This window comes from Myotis brandtii, unplaced genomic scaffold (genome assembly GCF_000412655.1).
Source record: "Myotis brandtii unplaced genomic scaffold, ASM41265v1 scaffold355, whole genome shotgun sequence".
Lineage (NCBI taxonomy): Eukaryota > Metazoa > Chordata > Mammalia > Chiroptera > Vespertilionidae > Myotis > Myotis brandtii.
In genome coordinates this window covers 2,840,462-2,847,313 of record NW_005363642.1, presented here as the reverse complement: position 1 = coordinate 2,847,313, position 6,852 = coordinate 2,840,462, and the positions used below count along the sequence as shown (strand labels likewise).

Genomic DNA, 6,852 nt, shown 5'->3' with positions numbered 1-6,852 from the left:
GGGGATTATAAGGAGCCCCCTTTTAAACTCCTCCCAACCCCTCCCACCCCAGGCAACCTTTTTTTCTTTTTTTTAATAGGTAACTCCCTTCCCTTTAGTGTGAGTTGGGTTTACTGCTTGCCTCAAATGAATAGCATACGGCAAGGGATGGACCCCACATCCAAGAGTAGGTTGTGAAAAAGAGTGGCTTCTGTCTTGGGCGTCCTCTTTCTCTTTCTCCCTCCAATGAAAGAAGCCAGCTGCCACATTGTGAGCTATCCCAGGGAGAGTTAATTAACATAACTATTACCCAAACTGCTTTCTTTCCCAAAGGGGATTATAAGGAGCCCCCTTTTAAACTCCTCCCAAGCCCCCTCACCCCAGGCAACCTTTTTTAAACATATTTTTATTAATTTCAGAGAGGAAGAGAGAGGGAGAGAGAGAGAAACATCTATTATGAGAGAGAATCATTGATTGGCTGCCTCCTGGATACCTCCCCAGTGGGGATCGAGCCCAGGCATGTGCCCTTGACTGGAACTGAACCCAGGACCCTTCAGTCCACAGGCTGACACTCTATCCACTGAGCCAAACCAGCTAGGGCTTAAATATGTTTTTATTGATTTTTAGAGGGAGAGGAAGGGAGAGGGATAGAGAGGTAGAAATATCTATTGGCCACCTCTTGCATGCTCCCTACTGGGGATGGAGCTCACAACCTGAGCATGTGCCCTGGCTAGAATTGAACGAGTGACCTCTTGGTTCATGGGTGGATGCTGAACCATCGAGCCACACTGGCTGTGCTGTTTTCTGTGACTATAGATTAGTTTGCATTTTCTCTAATTTTATGTAAAGGGAATGAATTACAAAACACATAGAGTATTTTTTTTTTTTGGCCTGGCTACTTTCACTCAGCATAATTATTTTAGATTCATCTATGTTGTGTTCATTCCATCTTGTTGCTGTGCAGTAGTAATAGTCCCCTGTATGGACATACCACAGGCTCTCTGTTCACCTGTTGATGGGCATTCGGGTTGCTTCCAGTTTGGGGCTATTACAAGTAGAGCTGATGTGGACATTCATCCATAAGTATGGCTTTCTTTTCTCTTTGGTAATTACCTAGGAGTGAAATACATCTGGGTATTTATCCAAAAAATATAAAAACACTAATTTAAAAAGATATATGTACCCCTATGTTCATTGCAGCATTATTTACAATAGCCAACATATGGAAACAAACTACTACTCAGCTTGAAAAACAGAATGAAATCTTGCCACTAGTGACAACATGAATGAACCTTGAAGATATTCTGCTAAATGAAATAAGTGAGCTGGCCCAGCCGGTGTGGCTCAGTGGTTGAGAGTCAACCTAGAAACCAGGAGGTCATGGTTCAATCCCAGGTCAGCACTCATGCTCAGGTTGTAGGCTCGATCCCCAATAGGGGGCATGCAGAAGGCAGCCAATCGATGAATCTCATTATTGATGTTTCTATCTCTCTCTCCCTCGTTTCTATCTCTCTCTCCCTCTCTCTTTTTCTCTGAAGTAAATAAAAATATATTAAAAAAACAAGTGAACTGGAGAAAGAAAATACTGTATGATTCCACACATATATGAAATTTAAACAAAAGAAAACAAATGAAAAAAATGGAACGAAAACAAACTCAAGATACAGAGAACAAATTGGTGGTTACCAGAGAGAAATAAAGTGGTTGGGGGAGGGGTGCCCCTAGCTGGTTTGGTTCAGTGGATAGAGCATCCACCTGTGGACTGAAGGGTCTCAGATTCGATTCCAGTCAAGGGCACATGCCCAAGTTGCAGGCTCCATCCCCAATAGGGGGCATGCAGAAGACAGCCGATTGATGAATCTCATTATTGATGTTTCTATCTCTCTCTACTCCCCCCTTCCTCCCTGAAATCAATAAAAATATATTTAATAATAAAAAAAAGGTTGCGGGGGTGGGCAAAAGGGGTTAAGGGAGTCAACTGTATGGTGACTGATGGTAACTAGACTTTTGGGGGGTGATCACATGTATACAGATGTCAAATTATAATATTGTACACCTGAAACATATACCAATTTTCCTTCATAAAATTGCGAGCTCTTGAGTTATTTTTCAAAGTGATTGTACCATTTTACATTCCCACAAGCATTCTATAGGACGTTTTGCAACCCTGGCACTAAATCACTAAATACCAGCGGTCCCAGTCATGGTGGCAACTTAACCCCGACTCCCTTTACAAATGTCCCCCCCCCCCCGCCATGGAGCAGAGCTGCCCCAGCTGAGGATCAGAAGCCCTTTGTTCCAGCGGTAGCCAAAGATAAGCCCGCCTTCAGGAGCCAAGGAAGAAACATGTGTGACCCCAAGTTTGTGAACTGAATGCATGGAAGCCGAGGTAGAAGACGGTTACAAGAATGAGGAGTGACTGCCAGCGGTACGGCTTGGCCTGGCCAGGCATTCTGTGGTTCTTCGGTTTCTGAAAAGACCAAAATGCTCTTATTTAAAGAACGAAGGTTTATAGGCATGGTGGTTAGAGCTAAAGTCAGATGATCCATTTACTTTCTATTTTTAATTTTCTCTCTGACCCTAGAGCCTCCCAGAGCCTCCCTGGGGTAAAAATAAGTGGTGTTTGGTAATCCCGAGCTGAAAGGTGGTACTTAAGTCAAAAGTACACCTGAACTCAGCTAATTTGCACTAATCATCTACCCCAGCCATGGATCAGAGGGGAAAACGTCACTATGATGCAACCACGACCAGGCATTGCAGGATGCCACCCACGCTCAAATACTTCTTTGATTTCTAAAACCTTCATCCCAGCCCCCGGTTAAGCTGGTCGGGGCCTCAGAATCCCCTGGAGGGCTTGAGAAACACACATTGCCTGGTCCCACCGCTAGAGATTCTGATTTCATGCAGCTGGAGAGATGCGTGAGAATTTTCATTTCTAACAAGTGTCCAGGTGGGGCTGACGCTGCTGGTCCAGGGGCCACGCTCTGACACCACTTTCCTATTGGAAGCCTCAATTTAAAGTCTAGCTAATGGGAGTCAAACAACCCTATGGTATGTTTGACTTTCCATAGGGTTGATGTCATTTTTTTGCACACTTGTCCAGGGCAAGACAGCTCTTCCGGGAGCAAAGCATCACCCAGCACGGGAGTGCAGACATCGTGGCCCGGTTCTTCTCATTTGGCATCAACAGCATTTTATATCAGTGTGACATTTACCCATCTGAGTCCTTTCCTCAAGTGTAGAAAATGTGGACTCACCTTGCGTGTAACTACTGATCCTGAGCTCATGAAATACCTAAATAATGCGGCGGAACAACTAAGAGGTTGGTTATACGTACAAGTGTTCAGTGCAGAAACGTGTGGTAGTCGTCTCGAATATTGAAAGCGGGAGGTCCTTGAAAGATGGCAGTTTGACTTTGAGTGACAAGACTGTCAAAGACGACACAACCCAGAGAAAAGCCTCAAAGCTCTCCAGGATGAAATCCGCTCGGTGATCAGACAGGTCACCGCTAGGGTGACATTTCTGCCACTGTTGGAAGTTTCTTGTCAATTTGATCTGCTGATCTATGCAGACAAAGATTTGGTTGTACCTGAGAAGTGGGAAGAGTCGGGACTACGGTTCATTACCAAGTCTGAGCAAGTACGTCTGTGTTCCTTCAGCTACAACCCACAAAGTAAGCAGCATGGTGGCCTACGGAATCCTGCCCATGACTGGAGATAAGACAAGAACAAGACTGTCATTCTCATATGTGTTTCCTGAAACCACGTCAGCTGCGGTTCATGTTTTATTTCACTGGTTCATTTTCAGATGGGGGAAACTTAACATTATACTTTACTGAACTGTGCACATGGTTCCATTTTGGGTATCTGTTTGACTTTCCATAGGGTTGATGTCATTTTTTGCACACTATTCAAAGGGAACCAGCAGATTATATCAGCACTGTAATGTCAATTCCTTTGAAGGTGGTAACTGGAGATGGAAAACTTTTGCTATAAAGCTAAATGCCTTCCCAAATCAGACCTCATGGTCAAGCAGCTTGACTCAGAATAGAGGTAAAGCCCAGCCAGCATGGCTCAGTGGTTGAGCATTGGCCTATAAACCAGGAGGTCACGATTCAATTACCGGTCAGGGCACATGCCCGGGTTGTGGCTCGATCCCCAGTGTGGGGCATGCAGGAGGCAGCCAATCAATGATTCTCTCTCATCATTGATGTTTCTGTCTCTCTCTCCCTGTCCCTTCCTCTCTGAAATCAATTAAAAATATATATTTTAAAAAAGAATAGAGGTATATTTTTAAAAAATGAAGCAGCAAAAGGAGTCTGAATATTCAGTCTTTGTTTAGGTCCTAAAGTAATTGATAACCCATAATCAATGAAATATTCCTACAAGGTCCTTTTGCCATTTATTTTATTTGTATAGTTTCCATACAGAAAAAATCTCCAATTATTTGATTTCAATGTATATAATTTACACGTATGACGCTGTTACTATTTGTACTGTTTAAATTCCAGTGATACAGAACTCAATGTCTTTTTCTGTCTTATAAAATCAAGCTTTAAGTGACAATGATAAATAAAGTTAAATGTGTATGTTAAAGATATATAAGTAAGCCCTAGCTGGTTTGGCTCAGTGGATAGAGTGTCGGCCTGCAGACTGAAGGGTCCTGGGTTCGATTCCAATCAAGGGCACATGTCTGGGGTGCAGGTTCGATCCCCAGTGTGGGGCATGCAGGAGGCAGCCAATCAATGATTCTATCTCATCATTCATGTTTCTGTTTCTCTCTTTCTCTCCCTTCCTCTCTGAAATCAATTTTTAAAAATTAAAAAAAGATATATAAGTAAAAAAATAAAGTCTATGGCAGTGATCTTCAATCAATGTGATTTTGTGCCCTCACCCCAAAGGGACAAATCTTGAGACATTTTGGTTGGCATAACTGATGTGGGGGGACTGAAGCTGGCATCTAGTGGGTAGAAGCCAAGGATGCTGTCAGCACCCTACAATACACAGGACAACCCCCACAAGAATTGTTTCACCCAAATGTCAATAGTGCCAAGGTTGAGAAACCCTGACCTATAGGGGAATACTTACAGAAATTAGAAGAAAATTCTCACAAGAGATAGATATTACCCAGCCATCCATTAAAAAGAATGCCCCTTAGACCTTTGTAAAACTTGGGGAATTTGTTCCTGATATGATGTGAAAGAAACAAATAGGATAAAAGGGGTGTATTCAACCTACCAGCTGTTTCATTTAATTTTCTTCAGACTTTATCACACACTTTATCTTGTCTGTTTATATGTTTACTTATACATCCTCTGTCTTCATTTCTTGGGATGTAAGGTCCTGGTATATTTTAGGAGAGCATTAAATAGTTGGTGGATACTTGAATGGGTACACCTGATGTCTTTTTTTTTAAATATATGGTTTTATTGATTTCAGAGGGAGAGAGAGGTAGAAACATCAATGATGAGAGAGAATCATTGATCGGCTGCCTCCTGCACGCCTCCACTGGGGATCAAGCCCGCAACCTGGGCATGTGCCCTGACCAGGAATTGAACCGTGACCTCCTGGTTCATAGGTCGATGCTCAATCACTGAGCCACACCGGCTAGGCAAACCTGATGTCTTGGAAGAAAAATCAATGCTGTGCTGGTAAGTTTAATAACCGACTCTCTGAAAAGAAAATCCCTCATTTGTAGCATTTGCTGATTTCCATGGTGTAAAGACTCCCACTGTAGCTGATTTATCAGCTCCCTCACGGTGTCACAGACAAAGGAGTTGGGTAAGTGTACACAGCTGGCTTGCCACACCCATAGGAGCCAGCCCCAGCACAACACTGAAAAGAATTATATTAATCAAAAAAGGCTGGAAGGGAAAATGCTAAAATGTTAATGGTGGAGCAGCGGGATCACGCATATATTAGAAACCATTAAGCCCAGCATATTAACAAGTGAATGTGAAGGATGGCTCCTTGTCTAGTTTATGTCCTTCAAGAAAGACTGGAATAACATGCCCATTAATATGACGTGGCTCCCAATTTCTGGTCTCTATCCAAATTCCAAACTCCTGACTGAGAGAATCAGCTGACACAATCTTATGTCAACTGTGGTGGGAGTGGGGGGATATACCTATTTGGGACAAGTAGTGTAGGTGTTCAGGTTCTGAACTGCATGAAGGCAGCACATCTGGGCCCATTGACCTCATAGACCAGGGGTGGGCAAACTTTTTGACTCGAGGGCCACAATGGGTTCTTAAACTGGACTGGAGGGCCGGAACAAAAGCATGGATGGAGTGTTTGTGTGAACTAATATAAATTCAAAGTAAACATCATTACATAAAAGGGTACGGTCTTTTTTTTTTTAGTTTTATTCATTTCAAACGGGCCGGATCCGGCCCGCGGGCCGTAGTTTGCCCAAGGCTGTCATAGACACATACAAACTTGCATAAAAGAATGCAGATGGGCTCCAAGGTTTGGGGCTCTGAGTCCTGAGGCAGTGGGGTAACACCCTTTGTTATAAACCCATGGACCGATGGCCATGTACGCACTCTGGAGAGCACACGGACACCCGGTCCTGTGATGCAGACACATGTGACCTCCTCATTTCTCAGAGCCCAGTTCTGCCCCCTCAACTCCAGCACTGAAGCTGTCGGCTGTTCAACACGGAGGAGAGGGCACTGGGGTATTGAGGTTGCTGAGACATGGAAGTCCCAGGGTGCCTTCAAGTGGGTAAAAGTGAGGGTGTATTTGACCCTCAGCAAGGCTGCTGCCTACATGGCCACGGAAGGCACTTAGAACTCTTTTAAAAGATCATTGGATACTCAAGAGAATTAAAAACATATGTTCAGCCCTAGCTGGTTTGGCTCAGTGGATAGAG

General features: G+C 43.7%; 1 pseudogene; it reads left to right on the top strand.

Annotated features, from left to right (window-relative positions):
* The first annotated feature begins 2,387 nt into the window (after nt 1-2,387).
* Nucleotides 2,388-6,770, top strand: LOC102249441 (annotated as a pseudogene).
* Nucleotides 6,771-6,852: the final 82 nt, after the last annotated feature.